The 27,397-nt window shown below is 43.0% G+C and overlaps 1 pseudogene; it reads left to right on the top strand.

The window, feature by feature from the left end:
- Positions 1-9,259: 9,259 nt before the first annotated feature.
- On the top strand, positions 9,260-22,100 carry LOC136381482 (nucleolar complex protein 3 homolog pseudogene; annotated as a pseudogene).
- The last annotated feature ends 5,297 nt before the right edge of the window (positions 22,101-27,397 follow it).

Genomic DNA, 27,397 nt, shown 5'->3' on the forward strand with positions numbered 1-27,397 from the left:
TTCAGAGTCACCGGAAGCCCTGTCCACTGTCTTGGGTAGTCCTCTTTGGTGGACATGCTGGCCTGGGGCTGACCGCATCCCGACAAACACCACAGCACTGCAGAAAGCTGTCAAGACACTTAATTAAAATGGTTGTTGATTAACTTCCCACTGAACATGTTCAAAAGCGAAAAATCTAATGACACTTCATTTCCAAAATAATGAAACTGACCAGTTAAATGTACTTGATTAGTGGCAAAGAAAATAGTGAAAGATTTTAAAAGTTGGCATTGGAAGGAGCATTATTGTAAAGAACTCAATCCTTTCAAAGGTGAAAAGAGTTTTATTTCTCCAAAATCAAGGACACAGTAAAGTTGACATGAAGCCCAGGGAACTATCCTGAGAGGACATAGAATATTGCCTTCTAGGGAGATTAAAGAGAAGGTAGAGAAAACTTTTTAAAATCCCTCAAGAGTTGACCAATAATCCAGAAAAATTTTGTCCTCTTAAGAGAGAGAAAAACAAAGTTTAGTTTTATATTAGTACAATCTTGGTCACCAAGGGCCTCCTTAAAATATTCTTGCATATAAACTGATAAAATCTAGGCCAGCTCTGACCAGAACAAGTAAAGTCACTTTCTGTAAACTTTTGCCACTTTCTATTCCATTCAGATCTTGACCTACATCCCTCGCCTTCCCTTTCTGTAGCAGCCCATGGCTCTATGGTCGGCCCAAATACTCTCTTCCTGCTCCCTTTTTCTGTAGCGAGATCTCATCCTACATATCTTACAAACTAGGTTGTAGACTGTCTCCGTTTCTCCTACAAGAATCTCCTTCACACACAAGGTGATGTTCTATGACAAAAGGAAAGCTCCTAGGACCTAGAGGAAGCGGGGAGGTGAGTCACATGCACTGCCTGTCAGTCATGCTCCAGCAGTTTGCAACAAATTATATGTCCAGTTGCCCCTTCTCTGCCAGGAACACAATTTCAAGACCCCAGTGGATGCCTGAAACCACAGGTAGTCCAGAATCTTATATATGTTTTCCCTACACATACACAGCTATGATAAAGTTTAATTTATAAATTAGGCACAATAAAAGATTAACAACAGTAATTAATAATAAAACAGAAAATTAAGTTGAGAACGTTCACTTTTTCCCTTAGAGGGGTCCTTACAGCTTCTGTTTGGCATTGCCCAAATTCCCAGCATCACCACCGTTGCACTTTGGGGCCATTTGTAAGTAAAATAAGGGTGACATGAACACAGCATGGCAGTCAGATAATGGCAATGGGTATAAAAAGTTGAGAGATGTCTCTTCACAGTGTCTGCTCTCATAGCCTGGTTTTGACAGAGTGCTCACATTTGTCCACATCCAATACATCCCTGTGTTTCTTTTCTTTTTTGTATCTTTCTGAAGCTGGAAACGGGGAGAGACAGTCAGACAGACTCCCGCATGCGCCCAACCGGGATCCACCCGGCACGCCCACCAGGGGCGATGCTCTGCCCACCAGGGGGCAATGCTCTGCCCCTCTGGGGCGTCGCTCTGCCGCAACCAGAGCCACTCCAGCGCCTGGGGCAGAGGCCAAGGAGCCATCCCCAGCGCCCGGGCCATCTTTGCTCCAATGGAGCCTTGGCTGTGGGAGGGGAAGAGAGAGACAGAGAGGAAGGAGGGGAGGGGGTGGAGAAGTAAATGGGTGCTTCTTCTATGTGCCCTGGCCGGGAATCGAACCCGGGTCCCCCACACGCCAGGCCGACACTCTACCGCTGAGCCAACCGGCCAGGGCCCCCTGTGTTTCTTTTGTTGGAGACTCTAATAGGAGGATTTGGGAACAAGAAAATAAACTTTTTGAGCATGGTACAGTGCATGAGGTATTTTTAAAAAGAGTAAGATAATGGTTTTGTCTCAGTATAAAATGATTATTTGTGCAAAGTAACACACAAGGAGGGAAGGAAAACAGGGTAGAGGGGAGGGGATTCCGGAGACAGGGCCAGGCTTTCTCAGGACCCAGCTCTGACCAACATGAGATACGCTTAGCTTGCCCTCAGAGTGGGGTGTGGGCCCGAAGTTTCAGTATTGCTCAGCACTGCCCTACAACAGCCAAAGGTTGCCCTTTCCCCACAAGGCCTCCTTCAGCCTAATCCACAAGTTACCACATTCTCCAGGGGCTGGTGTACAGGGAGTCACCCAGCACAGATGGGTCCAGATGGCAAGGCTTCTGTCTGACCACATGCTGACCATCTTTTAAGACCATTGCGTGGGGGTTCCAAGTGAGCAAATGGACTCCTCGTGCCCAACCTGTCTCCTCTCCCTTTGTTAGTGAGTGACCTGGGGTCCTGAGGGTTAGAGGCCAAGGTTTACATGCTTATTTTTGTAATGAGGAGGCTGAGGAGCCAGAGCAGTGAGGCTCCACTATCCGGGGCCACACCAGGAGCCCTGTATTTCCACAGGGAGGGCTGTTCCACTCACACTGTGCCCCTCTCCACAGGGGTCTGTCTTTATCCATCCAGGGGCTCCTGGGTGACTATCAGCCTTCACAGATACAGTCACACTTCCCCAACTTAGATCCCACACAACATGTGACTTTTAACCCTTACTCCTTCCGCAGCTATGTCCTCAATGCTACTGTCGCTACTCTGCTAAGCTTGGATACCTGCCTTAGTGCGGGAGAAATATGCCTTCACACCACCCATAGTTTGTCCTTCTCCCATCTCGAGTCTCTCCTGTGGACACAGTACACTTCCAAAATCCCCATCAGATGCTTAGCCCAGACATTCAGCCTTGGAAACCCTGTGCCCCACTCAGGGAACCTCACCAAGGCTGCAGACCCTCAGCACCTCTAGCCCCATGGGGCTCTCTTACCTCCATCATCATGGTCTTCTCCATCTGGAGACATGGCTCCCCTCCTTGATCCAGGCCAGATATCTAAGCTCCGTGGGAGAAAGAAGCCAACCCAGAACGTCATGGTAAGACTGCATGCACCTCATTTACAAATACTACAGAAGTCCCCCCTACTCCATGGAGGATACAGTCCAAAACCCACAGTGCATGCCTGAACCTGAGGACAGCGCCAAACCCTATATACACCATGTCTTTCTGATGTTATAACTTAGCCGGCAACCAGTGACTGCCAGGCCGTAAGCACACACGACTGGAAACACTGGCCCGATGGATGATCCACATTCCAGGTGGGATGGAGCAGGGCAGCCAAGATTTCATCAGCTATTCAGAACAGCACAGTTTAAGACTATTGGATTGTTTATTTCTGGGATTTCTATTTAATACCTTAGGACATGGAAGTGGTGGAGAGGAAAACCTTAAATAAGGGGGCAACTTCTATAAGTTCATGAGTTCTGGTGCAAGCCTGTTTTTTTCCCCCTCACTGTCGAGTGGGTACAATGAGCCCAGTGATGCTGAATGGCAAGAGTTGAGGAAACCCAAGTCCTGCCAGGGGCTGAGGAAGAGGCAGTACGTAACCATTCTTCACCAGGTGACAACACAGTGCTCCCCAGAATGCCTAGATAGTGTGGTGAGTATGTCAGCAATAATAGAAAATATCTTCTTTCAAAAACTATAAAAGATAATTATTAAAGATTTACCAACAAGCTGTGCACAACTGGAGTGAGGACATTCAGGGTAAACATAAGTGTCTTCTCCAACAGAAACTTGCACATCTTTTTGAATACCACATGGACAGCCATTGGTTCTCCAGTGATCTCATGGACCATTCTGGGAGATGCAGGCTTAACTTACCCACGACAAAGGAAGTCATGACATTCACTATCAATTCCATGGCATTATCTTTTATAACAGACATGACTAAATTATTAAATAATATGATGAGTGTGCTAGTCTGCTCCAGTCCAGCTGATGACCAGGTGTGGAGAGTGAGTCATTTATAAATGTTACCAGAAAAGAAAGAGTAATTCATTGCTCACATAGATTTATTAAATCATGACCAGCACAGAATGAATAGTTGTGCACCACCTTCTCCCTTACAGAGAGTTAGAGCTTCAAGAACATTCTGAGGTGACATCTGGTGAATTGCAACTGCTATTCCTAGACCCTTTCTCATTCTTTTATATTCTCTCTGGAAGGAAATGACATTTTAGGTAAGGCCAGACATAGGTTTCCTCAACCTATTCCTTTCATTGTTATTTAAACCATTATGTGGCCCTACAGAGAACACAGGTCTGTAACTAAACAAATCAGTATAGTGTTAATTTTGTTTGTTTGTTTGTTTTATTTTTCTGAAGTGAGAAGTGGGGAGGCAGAGAAACAGACTCCTGCATGCGCCTGATTGGAATCCACCCGGCAAGCCCACTAGGGGGTGATGCTCTGCCCATCTGGGGTGTTGCTCTGTTGCAACCGGAGTCATTCTAGTACCTGAAGCCATAGAGCCATCCTCAGCACCTGAGCAAACTTTGCTCCAATGGAGCTTTGGCTATGGGAGGGGAAGAGAGAGATAGAGAGGAAGGAGAGGGGGAAGGGTGGAGAAGTAGATGGATGCTTCTCCTGTGTGCCCTGGCCAGGAATAGAACCTGGGACTTCTACATGCTGTGCCAATGCTCTACTGCTGAGCTAGCCAGCCAGGGCAGATCTCTTAATTTTTACTTATTAATTTTAGCGAGAGTGGAAAGGAGAGAGAAAGAGAGACAGACAGAAATATCAATCTGTTCCTGTATGTGTCCTGATCAAAGATTGACCTGAGAACCTCTGAACTTTGGATCAATGCAGTAACCAACTGAAATATCCAGTCAGGACATGTGGTGCTGGATTTCAAATAGACTTGTGGTGGGGTTCATTTCACAGTATTTATAAATATTTAATCATTAGGTTGTACAACTAAAATTAATATAGTTTTAAATCTAAAAAACAGAAACTGACTCATAGCTACAGAAAACAGACTAAGGAGGAAGAAAGATGACGACGGAGTAGGCAGACATTCTAACTGCCACCTCCTAGGACCAAATTGGATTACAACTTAATTTAAGAACAATTATCTTGAAAAACCAACTTTGGACTAAAGTAAAAGAAGTCTATAACCAAGGATCACAGAAGAAGCCAAACTGAGACTGGTAGGAAGGGCCAAGAGGTGGAAAGGGCTGCCCCGCTACCAGAAGCTATCGGCAACTTGAGGCTCCGGAGAAACTCTCACTGTGGGGAGGTTTGCCCTGAGAGGTGTGGGTGCTCAGTCCCAGGACCAGAGCCCTAGCCTAGAGCCCCAGAGCCTGAAAGAGGTTCCCAGACAGCATTTAGCTGTGAAAAGAGCCGGGTTTCTCTCTGTGAGAAAGAGAGCTCTCAGATGCAGACTTCGTTTTAAAGGGCCCGTGCAGAAAACCTTGTTCACAGCCACTTACCCAGGGCTCTGGCAGGGGAGAAGCTAAGAGTACTGGAGTTGCGTGAGGAGAGTGTAAAGTTGGAGACCCAGGAAGAGACACTGTGTGGGATAGCCACCGGAACCCCTGTGCTTAGTCATTCTCAGGTACTGCAGTCACCATCTTTCTTGGGTGGAGCAATCCCCTCTGAGTGGCATCAACCTGGGGAAAAGCAGCTGCTCCACCCTTGGGAGTCTCTCATACTCTAGCCATGGTGATGGGTCGTTCTGAGAGGCCTGAAAGGATGCATCAGTGATTCAGTTTTCTGGTGTTGAGACCGGAGCTCCCCCCACACTCTCCTGAGACTATGACTGGTGCTTCCACTTCACAAGAGACTCAGTTGAAACTGTAGGCAGGCAGACCACACCTCTGGATCTCAGAGGTCACACCCTCCAGACTCCTGTGGCAACACCCTACTCAGGTCTGTGAAAAAAGTCTGGACAGACTGATGAGCCCAAGGTCGCTGGCTTGAGCAAGGGGTCCCTCGGTCTGCTGTAGCCCCTCGGTCAAGGCACATATGAGAAAGCAATCAATGAACAACTAAGATGCTGCAACAAAGAATCAATGCTTCTCATCTCTCTCCCTTCCTGTCTGTATGGCCCTATATGTCCCTCTCTCTCTCTCTCTCTCTGTCTCTGTCACAAAAAATAAAATAAAATAAAAAGAAGAAATGCACCCCCATGTTTATTGCAGCATTGTTTACAATAGCCAAGATCTGGGAACAGACCAAGTGTCCATTAATGGATGAGTGGATTAAAAAACTGTGGTACATATACACAATGGAATACTACACGGCTGTGAAAAAGAAGGAAATCTTACCTTTTGTGACAGCATGGATAAACCTGGAGATCATTATGCTAAGTGAAATCAGCCAGGCAGAGAAAGACAAGTATCATATGATCTCACTTATATGTGGAATCTAATGAACAAAGTGAACTGAAAAATAAAATAGAGGCAGAGGCGGGGTCACAGGGACCAGAGGGACAGCAGTTAGAGGGAAGGGGGATAAGGGGATGGGATCAGAGAAGGTAAAGGGATTAATGAAATTATACATAACACAGAGATATAGATAACAGGACAGCAAATCCTAGAGGGAAGGGGGGAGGAAGTTAAGGAAAGAGGGGCAAAGGGGGTATAAAAAGGGAACAGGGGTGGGAGTTAGGGAGTTATATTTAGCGCGACACTTGAATTCATGTAAACACAATAAATTAAAAATTCAAAAAAAAAAAAAAAAGAAAGAAAACAAACCAAGGGTTGCCAGACAGAAAGTTGAGTGAAAAATCTGAGGAGTTAAGAAGTACAAAATGAAGACAAACAAACAAACAAAACCTGCAGTGTCACACCCTCTACAACCACATCTACATTACATCTAGGCTACAGAACAACCATCATTCAGAAGCCCTAGGATCGAGCTGAATGGAAGTCGTACAACCAGGGAATTAAAGAGAAGGCCACACTGAGACTGGTAGGAGGGCAGAGACACAAATCGGGTTTGTCCCACACCCACGTTTGTAGATAAAAATCAGGAGGGGTATGTTAACTGTGGAGGTCCGTCTGAGGAGTGAGGGGTCCCAGCCCCACACCAGGCCCCCAGCTCTGGGTTCCAGTTCTAGGAAGAGAAGTCCCCATAACTTCTGGTTGTGAAAACCAGCAAGGATTTAGGCTGAGGGAAACGGATGACTGCTGGAGTCCCAGGCAGTTCCTCTCACTTAAAGGGCCTGTGCACGGTCTTACTCTGACTCACTCCCTCTGAGCTCCAGGGATGGAGCGATAGCTTGAAAGGCAGCAGGAACATACAGGGAAGAGCTGATCTGCCAACATCAGGACTAGAGCTGGGAGGCGGGCAGCTTTCTTTCAGACAGAAAGAAAACACAAGTCATTGTTCCTTTTCTGAGCCCTCCCTTAACAGAGCCAGCAACCAGGCCCCATATCTGACACTCCACCAAGCTGACTCACTCTTTTATTCTCCCTGGTGATTCCCTGAGGCCCCATCCCACTTAACTTTTAGGGAGCACACAAGCTGTTTTCAGTGGATTTTCCTGATCCATGGCCTGTGTTGAGTCATGCTTCAGATTTTCCTAAAAATTTCTCAAACAAGCAGCATTTGGCCTCAGTGAGCCCCATACTTCTAGCTAAGTGGCCCCAGGCCTGAAACAAGCGGCAGCAGGCCTTGGTTCACAGCTTGGCCCCTCCTGGGTACCTCCAAACCCAGCACAAGTAGCAGCCATCTGTAGATCACTTTGTAGTACCTGTAGTGTGGTCCCAGTGTGAACTCAGGTGGTGGCTGACCTTGGCCAGCACCTCCCGGGAGGACCCAGAGCCAGTACAGCCAGTAGACAGTTTCACTCCACTTCATCCCACTACCAGTCAGCAACTCCCACAAGCGACACACTCAAGATGTTAATGGTATAAATGAACAAGCAATATAGAATCAGACTCATAGATACAGCGAACATGCTGATGGTTGTCAGAGGGGAGGTGGTTTGGGGCACTGTGTGAAAAAGGTGAAGGGATTGAAAAGTAGAGATTAGTAGTTACCAAATCGTCACGGGGATGGAAACTACAACATCAGAATATAGTCAATGTTTGAAAAACCATGCATGTTACTAGGTGGGTACTGACAATATCTGGGGAACACTTGTAAAGTGTACGATTGTCTGACCACTGTGCTGTACACCTGACACTAACACGAAACTGTTGTAAGGTATCAAAAAGCTGCAAAATTAATGTTGATATTCTAGGAGAAAAGGTCAGGCTTTTCTGTCCTTTCTTTGGAAAATGGAGGAAAAAATATAAAAGTCTCCTGACTTACAAGGATGACTAGGGTCATTTGGTTTTAAGTTCTCTGAAAGGATTAAGGTTATCTGAAGTACTCCCTTTTACTTTCAATAAGAGACAAAATTAATGTATCATCCTACACTGATCTTAGCTCTCCCTCCCTTCCTGGAATCCTGAGATTAACGTGTACCTCTAGGCCAGTGGTAGTCAACCTGGTCCCTACCATCCACTAGTGGGCATTCCAGCTTTCATGGTGGGCGGTAGTGGAGCAACCAAAGTATAAATAAATTTAAAAATATAAATAAATTTAACAATAGTAAGTTGTTTTATAAAGATTTATTCTGCTAAATTTAGCGAAAATCCAACATAAAATACTTGGTAAGTAATTATTATTATATGCTTTAACTTGCTGTAACTCTGCTTTCTAAATTTTATAAAGTAAAGTTACTTCCTTACTTTATAAATCACCATTACTGTGGAACTGGTGGGTGGTTAGAAAATTTTACTACTAACAGAGATACAAAAGTGGGCGGTAGGTATAAAAAGGTTGACTACCCCTGCTCTAGGCAAAGGAGGAGAGATAGATCCTAGAGGGATTTGTGAATGACTGATTGTATTACCTTGAAAGTTTTTAACAGGTTTTTGTAAATCCTGTCAAATGTTAATCTTGTTAATGATTATGTCATGCTGTCATGCCCCCCTCCCCAAACCTGTATGTAATCAAAGAGTATATAACCAGCCCCTGAAATATACTCGGCACACACGATTTGGGTCTGCAATTGCCCCGTGTCAGCCATATGCGGCAGCATATTTAACAAATCTCCTCCTTCAATAAAACTCTTCAAAATCCATCTGGACTGGGTGTCTCTACGTAAACCTGATAGAGAGAGGTATGGTGCCTTTCAGAATCTGGGGTATGGTACTTTATAACAAAACAATACTGAAAGTCATCTGTATGGAAAACAGAAAGATCAGCTTTACTCATCTCTACAGTGCACACAGATGGGCTTTTGGCAGGGTTCCAGTCTCTCTCTAGAACTCTCTGCTTCTGAGGTCATAAGGAAAGAGGCAGATTTCAGAACCCCACAGTTGGGTTCAGTTCTCACTCTATACACACAGACAACGATGAAGAAAGAGCTATTCCGTTTATGTACTCCTCCCACCCCACCTTCTACCCCTTCCCTTTACCCTTCCTCCTCACCTGATTCCGCTCCCAACATTTGGCAGGCCCCCACCCTGGGCCGTCGGCCTGGCCCTCGTCCTGCTCCCCAGCTTCCCCTAATCAAGTTCCCATCTCTCACCCATGGCCCAGCTCCTCAACTGGAAGCCCACAAGAACGGCAGCCCCCACAGGTCCACTGGGGTCCACTGCTTCCCCCACCTTGTTGGTCCTCCTCCCCCTCCTTCCTTCCACCCTATCCGTCTGCCTCGATGCTCTGCCCTCCACACCTCCTTTGCCCCATACCCCCCTTCTGGCCCTTCTCTGGCCTCCAGACAACCAGGGAGAATTCTCAACTGCCACTACATCCGTCCAGGCCAGCCACTTCCTCCCACCAACTCCCGTCTCTCGGACCATCATGCGAACAATCCCCGGGGCCCGGAGTCCCTGTCCACAAGGACCCGGAACTCCCGAAGGTTCATGTTGGGGCAGACACTGGGCGCAGGGAAAAGGACCTGGTGGGCAGCAGTGACAGGTAATGCTGGTGGGCCATCCAGGGCTCAAGGAAGCGACATCTGGGTATCTGGGCTGTGTCACCCAGGGGATGCCGTTTCTGGGGGTTGGTCTGCGGGCCAGGGGAAATGTACCAAGCTCCTCCTGTGTGTCCACACTTGAGTATCCTCAGGCCTTCCAAGCCACCATTAGAAGTGAGGGTGCAGGGCTTGGTAAACACAGGATATATTTCCCTGCAGGTCCCTTGTCCTCCATGTGGCCAAGCACAGCCCCCTCATTCAGAAGAAGAGAACTTGCCCTGTGCCTGGGACACGCCCCACTCCCCAAATCATCTTCCTAAGTAGACAGTGACCAGGGCCCTCTGGAAAAGCAAAAACTCTGCATGGGGGACGTGGCAGTGGGAGGAGAAGTGAAAACCTGCTGAAAGGTTTTGGAATTTGGAAGCTGGGGAAGGGCAAGACCCCTCTGAGGCAAGTCACCCTGGTCTCTGAGGTACTGGGCTGTCAGAGGGCAGTTGTTGTTTTCTGCCGTTTGGCTGGCCTTCAGCGTCTGGTCAGGTGAGGACCGCATTCCCGTAGATTTCTGGGGGCAGCCGTGAGCTTCTGGGGATGTGGGAGAAAGAGCAGCTGGAGGTCAAGGCTCCCTGGAGGGGCCTCTCCAAGGCCTCACGACCTCCACACCCTCCTTCCTTCCTTCCTTGCAGAACTCAGGGCAGCCAGAGCTATTCCTGTTTCCCAGCCATAACAAAAGATAAGAAAGGCCAGTCTGGTCAGAAGTCAGGGAAACCCCATGTAAGCAGTTCCGTCTGCCTGCCGGGTCAGGCAGTTCGAGACTGGACTACCAAAAACCAACAGTACGGCCTCCTAGGAAGGTGAGTCTTGGGAGCACTGCCTGATATGGGAAGGGAGACCCCCAGTGGTGAGATTCAGCGGGTTCCCACTGAGTTGGCAGAACTGATACCTAATTTTTTTTTTTTGTAGGTTTTTTTTTTTTTTTTTTTTTTGTATTTTTCCTAAGCTGGAAACGGGGAGAGACAGTCAGACAGACTCCCGCATGCGCCTGACCGGGATCCACCCGGCACGTCCACCAGGGGGCGACGCTCTGCCCACCAGGGGGCGATGCTCTGCCCCTCCGGGGCGTCGCTCTGTTGCGACCAGAGCCACTCTAGTGCCTGGGGCAGAGGCCAAGGAGCCATCCCCAGCGCCCGGGCCATCTTTGCTCCAATGGAACCTTGCTGCGGGAGGGGAAGAGAGAGACAGAGAGGAAGGAGAGGGGGAGGGGTGGAGAAGCAGATGGGTGCTTCTCCTGTGTGCCCTGGCCAGGAATCGAACCCGGGACCCCTTGCACACCAGGCCGACGCTCTACCACTGAGCCAACCGGCCAGGGCCGATACCTAATTTTTTGATGAGTTTGGTCAATTGGTTGTTAAAATGGCACTTATAGTCAGAGTTCTCTCCAAGGTGGGCGCCTGGGCAGTCACCCAATGTGGAAATCACAAATGTACATTCCTTACTCTTTTTTAACATTCATCTACACAACAACGTATTCTAAGCGCCTATAATAATGTTCATTCCCTCTATAGGTGAAAAAAAATGCAAGCAAGGACACCAATCAAGAAGCAATACGGAAATATCTTAAATAACAGTTTTATTGTTTTTTTGTCATGTATTATTTAATATTTTTTATCAATATTTAAAATTTTTTATAACATAATCTAGTTTTGTATATCTCTTTTATTGTTCTTATTTAAGTATTAAATGCATGAAATAATAAACTACCCACTGGTATATCATTTTTTTATACTTAAAATGGTCATTACGGCAGAGAACCAGTTGTTAAATTATTTAAATCCTAACAGTGGGGACCCCTGAACACTCAGAAAGAACACAGGCTTACTGCCATGTCCAATGGGGCACATCCTGGGCTAGCTCTTCTAACCACAGCCTGGTGTGCTCATGGTTCAGAATGATACTTTCTTTTGAACCCAGTAGAATTCTCAGTCTTGTTACACACCTGCCTGCGGGGTGGATACATGTTGGATGACACACCCTGTGACTGGAGCCCTTCTCCCCTGGATGCACAGGGTTTGAGGACCTGGTAAACCCCATCCCTCCTGCCAGTGGCCTGCAGTTTCAGTTTGCAAATGATTAGGAAGTGAATGCAGTCTGCCTGAAAATCAGAACTTAGAGCTTTGACTTCTAATGTCAAGAGCAGGTAGGGAGCCAGGCAGAGTTTGAGGACCCCTCCACAAGACCCAGTGGTTAACCCCCATCCTCCATTTCTCCATCTGCTCCAGGGCATGGGTCCTACATCCAAAAGAGCCCCTTCTCTCAATGACCTGTGGTGCCCCAGACACCGCTATCTCAGACATGATGGACCAAGGGCCGAGCTGTGCGATGTCCACCCAAGGAAAGAAATGACTGACCCAACTCCTTGGGGCCATGGGATAGTAATCCTGTCCACTAGAGCTCCCCAGCAACCACACTGGGCACAGGTAACACTAGGTTCTCAGAGGCTCAGTCCAGGCCCCAGGGGTGCAGGGCAAGGGAGAGACCTGGCGAAGAACTTTGTGGGGAGGGTTGGCTACTCCCATCTGTCTCCATCTGGCCTTCTTAAGGTGTGTATTGGACCGCCAGGTGGGGAAGGGGCAGCCAACTCATAGCCTACTTTCCTTCCAAGTGCTGCTTTAGGGGCAACGTTTAAGAAGCCTTGTAGAAAGGTCAGACCCTTCTATTGGCACTGGGTGTTGTTCATGGAAACCTAAAAGAGATGCAGCTGGATCCAGGTTCCATAAATACGTGATCAGAATTGGAGGCTTTATTTACTTCCCTCCCGGAATGATGTCCTAAAATTTCCCGAGGAAAATGAAAAAAGGCAAGGTCATGGGACGTGATGGAAACCTTCCAGCTGCCTCAGGGCTGCGGAGGGAGCGCAGCAGGTGTGAGGACCCAGAGCCTCCTCAGAGCCCTGCCCTCGGCTTGCTGCTTTGGGTTCCGGATAGTTTTGTATTTTCCAGAGCTGGTAGAGTTAAGCCAGAAACGTACCAGCGATCTTCTCTTCCTCATTCCAGTGGCCCAGGAATGGTCAACTTCCTCTTGACTTTCCTTCAGGTGACAACTCTGGAATCAGCAAATATTTCCTACAATGATAGAAAAACATTTGTTAAAACCATTCCACAATAACTTGGGGCAAAGCCAATGTATGCCGTGTTGGCTTGGCCAGTTATAGAAAGAAATCTCTGATTGTCCGTCTTATATATCTTACAGTGAATAAACGGCATTAAATTTATATTTCATCAAAATGCTACTTATGTAAATATATTGAGAATTTGTTTTAATTTTTTTTTTGAATGAGAGAGAGAGAGGGAGAGAGGGAGAGAGATAGGAATGTGGAGAGGGAGATAGTCAGGAAAGTTGAGAGGATAAGCATCAACTTAGAGTTGCATCACTTTAGTTGTTCACTTATTGCTTCTCATTCATGCCTTGACCAGGGGACTCCAGCTGAGCCAGTGACTTCTTGTTCAAATCAGTGACCTTGGGCTTAAGCCAGCGATCTTGGGCTCAGGCCAGCGACCACAGGATCATTTCAATGATCCCAGGATTAAGCTGGAGATCTCAGGGCAGCATGGTCTGTATTGCTGCTCATCTCTGGAGCAACTGGTTCAACTCCAGCAGGTCCAACCTCAGCTGTGCTCTGCACTCTTGGTGCACCTCTGGGTTCATAACTCGATCTTGCTGTATCTCAGGTTCCTCATCTGTAAATGAAGTTAATGACAATGTATACCTAACAGGTTGCATGGAAATTGAAATGTTTTATTTGTAAAGTGTGTAGCCCACTGACTGATCCTTAGGAATCACAGTATAAATGGTTGAGGATGCCATCACAATCATTAATCAGTTTTCCTTGAAGAATTGGGGTGTCTAGGGGTGGAGACTGAGCCAGAAGTCAGGTAGGGTTGGAAGATGTGTGATGACAATTAAAAGCAGAGGTGGAGGACTCCATGTCTGGGAGCAAATGGCCCAGGCTGGAGGGGTAGGGTCAGAGGACAAAGGGTTTGTGGGTGAGAACAAGAATTCTGTTCTTACCCTTAGAGAGGAGTAGTGAGGGGTGGGCTTGGGACATCTGCTAACCCTGGCCCTCTAGGCCCTGGGTATTGGAGAAGCTTTTGATCCTCCACCCCAAGACATTTAAAAATATATATAAACAAAAATTAATTCAAAAATTTTTAGGAAGGATTGCCACAGTTGCTCTGACTTTATATGGGTGAGGATAGGGTCATTATTAAAGAGCTAAAAGACAGTTCACAGGAACTAAAGGATATAGTCTTACACCTAAATGAACAATTTCTATACAGCAAAACAAAGATCAAAATGTGTCAGAAGATTATGTCAGATTAATGGCAGTGTGAGAGATACCAGTGATTTCTCCCTATAAATTTCAACAAATTGAACAGCTATTTGAGAGATATTTGAGAGCATTTGGAGTGATACTGAACCAAAGGAGCTGCAGTGTGAGATCCTATAAGCTGTTGACAGCCCACACTCAGGACAGAGACACAGAAATATAAAGTGTGGCCATCCCAGCCTCCCATATCCCACCTCCCTCCCCTTAGGGGGTATGAACAGTGGCAGAGAAAAACCCCACAGCTAGTTCTACAGGGTAACTCTTTCCCCTGAAGAACAGAGGTGGTCTAGGTATGGTCTCCTGGTGTTTTGAACCACAGGGAGGTGCATCAGGATGCCTGAGATCACCATTGCCAAAGCCATAAAGCCCTCAGAGCACACCTCACCCCATCACTGCTGCAGCAACATCCCAACAGAGGTCAGCCTAGAAATTTTACAAAGCTAAAGCACGTAATCAAGCATCACCTACTGGGAAAAAAGAAAATGAAAAACTTATGGCAACTTCAATACCACTTATTTTTTCTTTGATGTTTTTGTTTATCTTATGTTTGTTTTGATTGTTGGCTTTTGTTCTTTGTTCTAGGGGGGTTCTCTTTAATTTATATATATATATTTTTTTCACTCTTAGGTAAGAGGTGTTTTTTTATTATTCATTTTAGAGAGGAGAGGGAGAGACAGAGACAGAGAGAGGAGAGACAGAGAGAGAGAAGGGGGGGAGGAGCTGGAAGCATCAACTCCCATATGTGTCTTGACCAGGCAAGCCCAGGGTTTCGAACCGGCGACCGCAGCATTTCCAGGTCGACGCTTTATCCACTGCACCACCACAGGTCAGGCTCTTTAATTTATATTTTTACATTATTTATTTATTGTTGTTGCTGTTGTTTTGCTTGATTTCTTAATAACACCATTTTCAAATGTCCATAAGGCAGAAACTAATATCATGTCTACTCAATAAAAAGACAGAGTTCAGAAAGAACAAAAACCTCCAGAAAGCAATTTCAATTGCATGGAAACCAGGGAGTTAAACGATAGAAAACTCAAAATTGAAGTTCTGAAAAATACTCATAGAGATGCGAAAAACACTGATAGGTAATTTAAGGAGCTGAGAAAACAAAACAAGAAATTTACCAAGAAGATTGAAACTTTAAAAACAGAGATGAAGAACTCAATGCATGCCCTGGTCATGTGGCTCAGTGGTCGAGCATCAGCCCAGTGTGTGGAAGTCCTGGATTCGATTCTCTGTCAGGGCACAAAGGAGAAGTAATTATGTTTCTCCACTCCTCCCTTTTCCCCTTTTCTCTTTCTCTCTCTCTCTCTCATCCTCTCCTGCAGGCATGGCTCAAATGGTTTGAGCAAGTTGGCCTCCAGTGTTGAGGATGGCTCCATGGACTCAACTCAGGTGCTGAAATAGCTCGGTTGCCAAGCAACAGAGCAGCGGCCCCAGATGAGCAGAGCATCACTCTGTAGGGAGCTTGCTGGGTGGATTCCAGATGGGGTGCATGTGGGAGTCTGTCTCTCTACCACCGTGACTCTCTGCTTCTTGCTTAAAAGAAAATAAAAAACTCAATACATGAATTGAAAAATGTGCTTGCAATCTTAGCTAGTAGAATAGGCTAGATAAAGGAGAGAATCACTGACTTCAAAGACAGGCAAATAGAGATGATACTGAAAGAAGAAGAGAGAGAGACTCAAGTATTTTAAAAAATGAGGAAGCTCTATGTGAATTATTGGATTCCGTCAGAAAAAGCAATTTAAGAATAATGGACATGTCAGAAAAAGAAGAGAGGGAGAAGTGAATGAAGAGCTTATTCAAAAAAAATTGATGAGAACTTCCCAAACCTATGGAAAGAATTAGGGCCTTGAATCCAAGAAGCAAACAGAACACCAAGTAACTGCAACCCAATCAGGCTTTCTCCAAGGCACATTGTAATAAAACTGTCAAAAATCAGTGACAACAAAAGAATTTTCAAGGGAGATAGGGAAAGAAGAACTTAACATTTAAAGAAAGGCCCATCAGGTTATCATTAGACTTCTCAGCAGAAACTCTACAAACTAGAAGAGAACTGACACAAACCTTCAAAGTACTGAAAAAGAAGAATTATCAGCCAAGAATACTATATCCATCAAAGTTGTCCTTCAAATATGAAAAAGAAATAAAAAATTTTCCAGACACACAGAAACTGAGAAAATGTATCACCAGAAAACCCCCACTGCCGGAAAGACTATGGGGGTCATTATACTGGATGCAAAGAACAAATCTAAATAAACTACAAGTAAAACCTCTAACAAGGCTACAATAGAAAACAGGTATAATCTGTGACAACAATGACATAAAAGAGCAGAGGTTAATGATGTGCCCCAGCAAAGGAAGATGGACTGCTAAAGCACTCATAAGACAAAGGGCTCTTATATAAATGAAAGTGTTTTCCTTAATAACCTAATGGTAACCACCCACTAAAATACCAGTACTGAATCACATAGATAAAAAAGAGGAAACACAGGAATGAAGTATGGAATACCACCAAACAAAAATAACTGATATAAACACAAAAAACAAAAATCTGGTAGCTCTGTGTCTACAGAAGCTACCCAAAACAAAACATAAGAATTCCTTATGCATCAATAATTACCCTAAATGTAAATTGACTGAACTTAACAATAAAGAGGCACAGAGTAGCACATTGGATCAAAAAGCAAAACCCAACCATATGCTGCAAGGATAAAAATAGACTCAAAGTGAAAGGTTGGTAAATGATTCTCCAAGCAAATAATACCCCCCCAAAAAAGAGCAGGAGCAGGTATATCCATACTAAAATATGACAATGCTGACTTCAAGACAATAAGACTAATTTTAAGGTAACAAGAGACAAAGATGGGTATTTCATAATGATAAAGGGGACACTATATTAAGAAGACATAATACTTCTTAATATAATGCAATAAATCAAGGAGTACCAAAATATACAAGACATTTACTAACGCAACAAAAGAAAATAAATAGACAAAAACACAATCATATTTGGAGAACTCAACACACCAATGACAATTTCAATAGATCATTCTTACAGAAAATCAAAAAAGAAATATCATCCTTCAAAGATCTACTTGACCAAATAGAAATAATAGACAGCTACATAACATTTCATCCCAGGACATCAGATTATACATTTTTTTCAGTGCACATGGAACATTCTCAAGGATAGACCATATGTTGGGTCACAAAACTAACCTCAGCAAATTCAAGAAGACTGATATTATACCAAGCATAATTCTGATAAAGACTTTGAAATAAGAATTCAACTTCAAAAAGGAAGTAAAAACCCCACAGAAATATAAAAATTAAACAACATACTTCTAAAAAATGGCTGGATCAAAGAAGAAATGAAATCAGAGATCAAGAGAGATATACAGACAAATGACATCGACAATATAATATACCAAAACTTCTGGGATGCAGCAAGAGCAGTAATAAGAGGGAAGTTTATATCATTACAGGCTTATATTTAGAAATAAGAGAGATCCCAAATAAACAACCTAACATTACATCTTAAAGAACTAGGAAAATAAGAAAAAAAGAAACCAAAAGTCAGCAAAAGAAAGTAGCAAAAATTAAAACAAAATTAAATGAAATAGAGAATAACAGTGACAATAACAACAAACTACAGAAAAATTAATACAGCAAACAGCTGGAACTTTGAAAAGATCAGTAAAATTGACATACCCCTGCATAGACTCATGAAGGAAAAAAAATAGAAAGAACTCAAAAAAACATAATTTGAAATGAAAGTGGAGAAATTACCACAGACATACTAGATATACAAAGCATCATACTAGAATACTATGAAACATTATGTTCCACCCAATTCAACAATCTAGAAGAAATAGATAAGTTTGTAGAACTATATTTTTTTCTAACCTGAGTCATAAAGAAGTGGAAAATGTAAATATACCCATAAGCAGGGAAGAAATAGGAACAACTGTCAAAAACCTCCCCAAAATAAAAGTCCAGAACCAGATAATTACACTAGTGAATTCCACCAAACATTCAAAGAAGATTTGGCAGCTATCCTTCTCAAAGTCTTCCAAAAAATAGAAGAAGCAATAATCCCTAACACATTTTTTTTAAGTTTATTTATTTATTTATTTTTTTACAGAGACAGAGAGTCAGAGAGAGGGATAGATAAGGATAGACACACAGGAACGGAGAGAGATGAGAAGCATCAATCATCAGTTTTTCATTGTAACACATTAGTTCATTGATTGCTTTCTCATATGTGCCTTGACCGTGGGCCTTCAGCAGATGGAGTAACCCCCTTGCTCGAGCCAGTGACCTTGGGTCCAAGCTGGTAAGCTTTGCTCAAGCCAGATGAGCCCGCGCTCATGCTGGTGACCTCGAGGTCTCGAACCTGGGTCTTCTGCATCCCAATCCGACACTCTGTCCACTACGCCACCGCCTGGTCAGGCTCCCTAACATATTTTATGAGGCCAACATATCCTTGATACCAAGCCTGACAAGGAGAATCTAAAAAAAGAAAATTATAGACCAACATCTTGAATAAATAAAAATGGAAAAATCCTAAACAAAATACTAGCAAATCAAATACAACAATACATTTAATAATAAAATACATCTCAATCAAGTGAGATTTATTCCAGGAGCATAAGAATGAGTCAACATATGTAAATCAATCAATGTAATACACCACATCAACAAAACGAAGGACAAAAATCATATTCTATTGATAGATTCAGGATAGGCATTTGATAAGATACCACATCTCTTTATATTTAAAACACTAAATAAAATTGGTATAGAAGGAAAGTATCTGAACATAATACAGGCCATATATGAAAAGCCATCAGCCAATATCATACCAAATGGTAAAAAACTAAAGGCTTTCCCTCTAAAATCAGTAACAAGACAAAGTTACCCACTCTCTTCACTCTTATTCAACATAGTCCTGGAAGTGTTAGCCAGAGCAATCAGGCAAGAGAAAGAAATAAAAGGCATCCATACCAGTAAAGAAAAAGTAAAGGTATCACTTTTTGAAGATCACATAATCATATATATAGAAAAAACCTTAAGATTCCATTGGAAAACAATTAAAAATACTGTAAAATTGCAGGATACAAAATTAGTGTACAAAAGTCTACTGCTTTTCAATATACCAGCAATGAAACTTCAGTAAATGAACTGAAAAGAACAATTCCTTTTATGATTGCTACAACAAAAAGATACCTAGAAATAAACTTAAAAAAGGATATGAAGGACCTATAAAGGCATTATTTAAAAAAATTGAAAAAGACACAATGAAAGGGAAAAATATACCATGTTCATGGATTGGAAGAATCAACATAGTTAAAATGGCCATATTATCCAAAGCAATCTACAGATTTAATGCAATCCCCATTAAAATACCAATGTCAATTGGAATTCCTGGGTTGTCCCTACCACTGGTGAACTTCTCACTCCGGAACCCCCTTCAGATTTCAAGATGAAGGCAAGAAGAATAAAAAACAGGTCCCAAGCTTTAGGAAGTTGCTAAAACCTAGTAAAGTCAAACTTGAAAACAAGCTAAAAAATAAGCAATTTAAGCAACAAAGCAATCTCAAGAAGTACCAAAAGGAACAGAGGAAACTAAGGCAAGCTGTAAAAGATGCTGTGTCTAAGAAACCCATCCCACTGGAGGACCCAAAGAAAAAACGACCAGGTAAAAGGATTGAGAGGGAAGAGGAGGAAGAAGAGGAAGCCCTTCCTTTAGATATGATGGATGAAGATGACTTACAGTTAATGAAGGATTTAGGACAAAAAGCATCTTTTCTAATGAGAGATCTTTCTTCTAGTGAGCCTGTTCACACCAAGAAATGAAAGCATGAGCACGTTATAGATAAATACGAAAAAATACCAAGGTCTCTGCAAACTGCTCCGGAGAAGGAATTGATTCACTTGCTTCCTATCAAAGATAAAAGTGGTATAATCCCGCAGACATGGGAGAAGCCAGTTATTGACACTAACCAAGATGAAGAGGATCAAGAGGAGGTGGAACTTGAGGAAGAGATTACTGAAGATCCTATTTGAGACCTGACCTTAGAAGAGCATTTAACTGAGAGAAAGAAAAAAATTACAGGAGAAGAAAATGCATATTGCAGCCTTGGCATCTGCTGTATTATCAGATCCAGAAAGTAATATTAAAAAGTTGGAAGAATTATGTTCCATGTTGATGGAACAGGATCCTGATGTGGCTGTTACTGTCCGAAAGCTGGTCATAGTCTCTCTGATGGAGTTATTTAAGGATATTACTCCTTCATATAAAATCTGGCCCCTAACAGAAGCAGAAAAATCTGCCAAGATCCACAAAGAAACCCAAAAGTTAAGAGAATTTGAAGAAGATCTGGTTAGCCAATATAGATTTTATTTGGAGAATCTGAAGCAAATGGTTAAAGACTGGAAGCAAAGGAAGCTGAAGAAAAGTAATGTAGTTTCCTTAAAGGCGTACAGAGGACTGGCCGAAGTGGCTGTGAGGAGCCTGTGCGAGCTGTTGGTGGCGCTACCTCACTTCAACTTTCACAACAACATCATCGTATTGATCATCCCACTCATGAATGATATGTCAAAGTCAGTATCTGAAATGTGCTGTGAGGCAGTAAAGAAGCTTTTTAAACCAGATAAATTAGGCCAAGCTTCCCTTGGAGTAATTAAAGTGATTTCTGGTTTTGTGAAGGGCAGAAATTATGACGTTAAGCCAGAGATGTTAAGAACATTCTTGTGCCTAAGAATCAAGGAAGTAGAAGTGAAAAAAGATACAGAGGATATTAATAAACCAAAAAAGTTCATGAATTTCAAGGAAAAAAGAAAAAGTCTGTCAAGAATGCAGAGAAAGTGGAAAAAAGCAGAAGAGAAACTAGAGCAAGAGCTTCAGGAGGCGGAAGCTTCAGAGAGTACTGAGAAGAAACTTAAACTGCACACAGAGACTCTGAATATTGTGTTTGTAACCTACTTCAGAATATTGAAGAAGGTCCAGAGATTACCTCTCCTGCCAGCAGTTCTAGAAGGTCTTGCCAAGTTTGCTCACCTTATAAATGTGGAATTTTTGGATGATTTATTAGTGGTTCTACATTGTCTCATTGAGTCTGGTGACCTAAGCTATCAAGAAAGTCTTCATTGTGTCCAGACTGCTTTTCATATTTTTTTTCTGGGCAAGGTGATGTTCTAAATATTGATCCAATGAAATTCTATACACATCTTTACAAAACACTGTTCAAGTTACATGCAGGTGCTACCAATGAAGGAGTCGAGATTGTGCTCCAGTGTCTGGATGTCATGCTAACTAAGCGCAGGAAGCAAGTTTCTCAGCAGCTAGCTCTGGCCTTCATCAAGCGCCTCTGCACGCTCGCTCTTCATGTTCTCCCCAGTTCAAGCATCGGCCTGTTAGCAACTGACAGAATACTAATGCACACGTTCCCCAAAACAGATCTGTTGCTTGACAATGAATCTCAGGGCAGTGGGGTTTTCCTTCCTGAGCTGGACAAGCTTGAGTACTGTAACGCTCAGAACACAGCTCTCTGGGAACTGCACGCACTTTGGCGACATTACCACTGGTAGTGCAGAGATTCGCAGCCCACTTCATCGCTGGATCCCCTTTGGAAGGCTCCGAAGCACTCAAACCGAGTTGAGTCGAAGATCTGCTGTAGGACTTCTTTAGGCTTATAGCATGGCGACAATGACATTCAGTCCTCCTGTTGAAACTTCAATCTCCAAAAAGAAGGATAAAGTTTTACAACGGGATTCATTTTTGAATGGAGATTTAAATCAACTAATTGAAAGACTTTGCAATGAGGTTGCTACTCGGTTGCCTCTGAATTTCACCAAATATTTGAAAATATCACGGTAATAGAAGAATGAAGAGCCAGTGGCTTTCCTGTACATTTGTGTATTTTTTCAGGCACACACAAAGATAATGGCTAATTTAAGGCCTTCTTTGTGTACAAGGGAAACTTCCTAAGAAAATTAGCAGAGGAGGAAGAATTACCCTTTGCATGGCACAGGATGCTGCCCTGATTCTGAAAAAGCCCTTTCATTAAGAAAGGAAAATCAAAAGCCTTTTCCTCCCCTAATATTTGGAATCTTCTTTCTTAATGATGTTGCCTTTTTAAAATTTAATATACTAATTAAGTTACAATGAAAAAAAATAAAATAAAACACCAATGTCATTTTTAAGAGAAATAGAACAAAATATCACCAGACTTGTATTGAACCATAAAAAAACCCGAATAACCAAAAGCTATGCTGAGTTTAAAAAAATGAATCTGGATGTATCACACTACCTGACTTCAAATTATACTACAGACCCACGATAATCAAAACAGCATGATATTGATATTGGGTTCAATAAAATATATTTTTAAAACTAAAAAAACAAAACAAAAATAAACAGCATGATATTGGCAGACAGTCATATGGACCAGTGGAATAGAACTGAAAGCCCAGAAATAAAATTACATATATATGGACAAATCACCTTTGACAAAGGAGCCAAAAACACAGAACGGAAAAAAGAAAGCCTCTTCAATAAATGGTGCTGGGAAAATTGGAAAGCCACATGAAAAGAATGAAACTTGACTATACATCCATGGGCAAAAATTAATTCAAAATATATCAAAGACCTAAATATAAGATCTGAAACAATAAATTACACAGGAGAAAATATAGGTACTAAACTTATGGATCTTGGCCATAGAGACCTTTTTATGAATTTAACCCCAAAATCTAGGGAAGTAAAGGCAAAAATAAATGAATGGAACTATATTAAGCTGAAAAGCTTCTGCACAGAAAAGAAAAATAATGGCAAAACAAAAAGGCAGCCAACCAAATGGGTGATAATATTCACAAACAACAGCTCTGATAAGTGGATAATATCCACAATATATAAAGAACTGACAAAGCTTAGCAACAAACAAGCAAACAACCCAATTAAAAAGTAGGGAGAGGACCTGAACAGACACTTCTCCCAGGAGGACAAACAACAAATAGATATATGAAAAGATGCTCATCTTCGCTAGGTATTAGAGAAATTTAGATTAAAACTACAATTAGATACCATTTCACACCTGTTAGATTGGCTGTTATCAACAAGATAGGTAATAAGAAGTGTTGGAGAGGCTGTGGAGAAAAAGAAATCCACATTCACTGCTCGTGGGAATGTAAACTGGTACAGACATATGGAAGAAAGTATGGTAATCCCTCAAAAACTAAGAATAGAACTACCATATGACCCAGCAATCCCTTTACTGGGTATCCTCCCAAAACCTCAAAAAACATTGGTTTGCCAAACACATGCATTCCAATATTCATCACAGCATTATTTATGGTGGCTAAGACATGGAAACAACCAAAGTGCCCTTCAATAGAGGATTGGATAAAGAAGATGTGGTACATATATACAATGGAATACTACTCAGCCATAAGAAATGATGATATATTGCCATTTATGACAACATGGATGGACCTTCAGAACATTATATTAAGTGAAATAGGTAAATCAGAAAAAGCTAAGATCTATATAATGTCATACACAAGTGGAATATAAAACTGAGACTAATGGACATAGACAAAAGAGAAGTGGTTACCAGGGAAGGGGTTTGGAGATGGAGGGAAGTAAAGAGGGACTAATATACAGTGACAGAAAATGATCTGACTTTGGGTGCTTTAGAAGAAGCAGACCTAAATGAAGTTTTCAAATGTTATATAGGATGAAAAATGTTGATGGGCACACAACACAACCAACAGTTCACACTCTATAGAAATGTTTACCTGATGCCTGTTGGTGGTACAGTGGATAGAGCATCGAACTGGGACACAGAGAACCCAGGTTCAAAACCCTGAGGTCACTGGCTTGATAGTGGGTTCATTTGGCTTGAGTGTGAGATCATAGACATGACCCCATGGTCACTGGCTTGACCCCAAAGTCACTGGCTTGAGCAAGGGGTCACTCACTCTTCTGTAGGTATCACTCCCCCACCTCCATCAAGGCATATATGAGAAAAGCAATCAATGAACAGCTAAGGTGCGGCAAATGAAGAATTGATGCTTCTCATCTCTCTCCCTTCCTGTCTGTCTGTCCCTATCTGCACCTCTCTTTGACTCTCTGTCACTGTCAAAAAAACCAAAATGTTTACCTGAAACCTATGTACTCTTATTGATAATGTCACTTCATTAAATTTAACATTTTTTTTTTTAAGTTCAGTGAGAGGAAGGGAGACAGAGAGACAGACTCCCGCATGTGCCCTGACCAGGACCCACCCAGCAAGCTTACTAGGAGCTGATGCTTCGCCCATCTGGGGTGTTGCTTCATTGCTCAGCAACCAAGCTCTTCTTAGCACCTAAGGCGGAGGCCATGGAGCCATCCTCAGCACCTGGGCCAACTCGCTCCAATCAAGCCATGGCTGCAGGAGGGGAAGAGAAAGAGAGAGAGAAAAAAATCAAGAGAAGGAGGAGTGGAGAAGATGAACACTTCTCCTGTGAGCCTGGCCTGGGAATTGAACTCAGGACATACACATGCTGGGCTGTTGCACTACCACTGAGTCAACAAGCCAGGGCCTAAATTTAATTTCTAAATAAATAAAAAAAATACAAATGTAAGCCAAAATAGTCACAATTCACAATTAACAGATTGGCAACATCTGGTAGTTTCACCAAACCATGTACTGGCACTAATAATTGGCAACCAAAATATATGGTAGAATTGGAAACTGGCACAACTTAGGAAAAACAAAGGACTTTGTATAAAAAAGAGTAGATAGGAATATATTCAATACTTTGCACTGGCAACTCTTGTTCTGCACTCTAAACCCAGAGAGAAATCAACCTGAACACACTGGTGCCTCATCCTCTCCTTTCCCAGTTGCATAACAGCTTTGCTTTCTTTTTCCTAAATTCCAACAGCCCTTCTTTTTTACATCTGTAACTGGTTTCCTTAGCTCACATAGGCTAGCTGGCTCACTTTACCTACCTCTGTGACTTTCTAAATAAACTTTCTCTTATGATTTGAGTTTTTGGCTCTGGTTTCTTTCCCAGATGAACTGAAGAACCAAGATTGCTGAACAAGTTCCAATTCCATCCATTAACTTCTGCTGCTTTAGAAGGAGACCTAGGGTCCTGGCCGGTTGGCTCAGCAGTAGAGCGTCGGCCTGGCGTGCGGGGGACCCGAGTTCGATTCCCGGCCAGGGCACATAGGAGAAGCGCCCATTTGCTTCTCCACCCCCCCTCCTTCCTCTCTGTCTCTCTCTTCCCCTCCCGCAGCCAAGGCTCCATTGGAGCAAAGATGGCCCGGGCGCTGGGGATGGCTCCTTGGCCTCTGCCCCAGGCGCTAGTGGCTCTGGTCTTGGCAGAGCGACGCCCCCTGGTGGGCAGAGCATTGCCCCTGGTGGGCGAGCCGGGTGGATCCCAGTTGGGCGCATGCGGGAGTCTGTCTGACTGTCTCTCCCCGTTCCCAGCTTCAGAAAAATACAAAAAAAAAAAAAAAAAAAAAAAAAAAAGGAGACCTAGACAAAATTCTCAGAACCAATTCCTAATGTTTTGTTGAGTTTGGTGAACCAGTTGTTAAAATGGCACTTGTAATCAGGGTCCTCTCTAAGGTGGGTGCCTGGACAGCCACTCAATGTGAAAAATTGCAAATGAGGACGCCAATCACGAAGCAATAGGGGTCCTGGCCAGTTGGCTCAGTGGTAGAGCGTCAGCTCAGCGTTTGGATGTCCTAGGTTCAATTCCCAGCCAGGGCACATAGGAGAAGCACCCATCTGCTTCTCCACCCCCTCCTTCTCTTACTTCTCTCTCTCTCTCTTCCTCTCTCTCTCTCTTTCTCTTCCGCTCCTGCAGCTATTGCTCAATTGGAACGAGTTGTCTCTGGGCACTGAGGATGGCTCCATGGCTTCTGCTTCAGGTGCTAAGAGCAGCCCAGTTGCTGAGCAACTGAGCAATGCCCCAGATGGGTAGATCATTGCTCCATAGTGGACTTTTGGGTGGATCTCGGTCAAGACGCATGCAGGAGTCTGTCTCTCCGCCTCACCTCCTCTCAGTAAATAAAAAGAACAAGAAGAAGAAGAAGCAATATGGAAATATCTTAAATAACAGTTTTATTGTTTTTGTCAGGTATTATTTAATATTTTTCATTAATTGTTTAAAACTCTTTCTTATAACATAATCTAGTTTTTTGTACCTCTTTTATTGTTCTTTTTAAAGTGTTAAATGCATGAAATAACAAACTACCTTTTGGTATATCGTATTTAAATTATTTGAATCCCACCACTGGGGACAGTCATTAAGAAAGACAGTATGCTGGTTCCTCAAAATACTAAGAATAGAGCTACCATATGACCTAGCAATCCCTCTACTGGGTATCTACCCAAGAAACTCAAAAACATTGGTATGTAAGGACACATGCACTTCCACATTCAATGCAGCATTATTCACAGCAGCCAAGACATGGAAACAACCAAAGTGTCCTTCAATAGAGGATTGGATAAGGAAGATGTGATACGTATATACAATGGAACACTACTCAGACTTTGATCACTGTCTCTATAAATCTGTTTTTGTTTATTTTGTTTTCAGATTTCACATATAAATAAAACCATATGATGTTTGTCTTTCTCTGCCTGACTTATTTCACTTAGCATGAATACTCTCTAGGTCTTTTTATGTTGTCACAAATGACAAGATTTATTTATTTTTATTGCCCCGATGGTGGCAGCTCAGGCACACAACAACCACACCTCAGCAGCCCCATTCTCCTACTTATACATCAAAGGAGTGAAGAGAGAGCAATACTAAAAACAATGAAAATGCTCAGGCTTGGGTATGGAAAAGTTTGACCTTTTTCCCAGTAAACTTCATGGGAACATCCTGAGACTAAGCTGTGTTTCCCCCTTTCTTATGCCTTCTGGCCAGACAGCCATCTGGCATCTAGGGATGCAGAAGGGTTATCGACTCCACGGTCTACCCTGGAGTCACACCTCAGTCACAGTCTATGTGTTAAGTCTTCTGGGCAATCATCTATGTGGTTACAGCATTAGCGTTTTGCATCCAGATGCCACAAATATAATATAAGCTGCATCCAAGAATCAAAAGGAGCAAGCAAAGCCCAATAAGACCAATAATGATGTATTGGCTCTAAAAGTCCAGAGAGAACTC

The sequence above is a fragment of the Saccopteryx leptura genome, chromosome 9 (genome assembly GCF_036850995.1).
Source record: "Saccopteryx leptura isolate mSacLep1 chromosome 9, mSacLep1_pri_phased_curated, whole genome shotgun sequence".
Classification (NCBI taxonomy): Eukaryota; Metazoa; Chordata; class Mammalia; order Chiroptera; family Emballonuridae; genus Saccopteryx; species Saccopteryx leptura.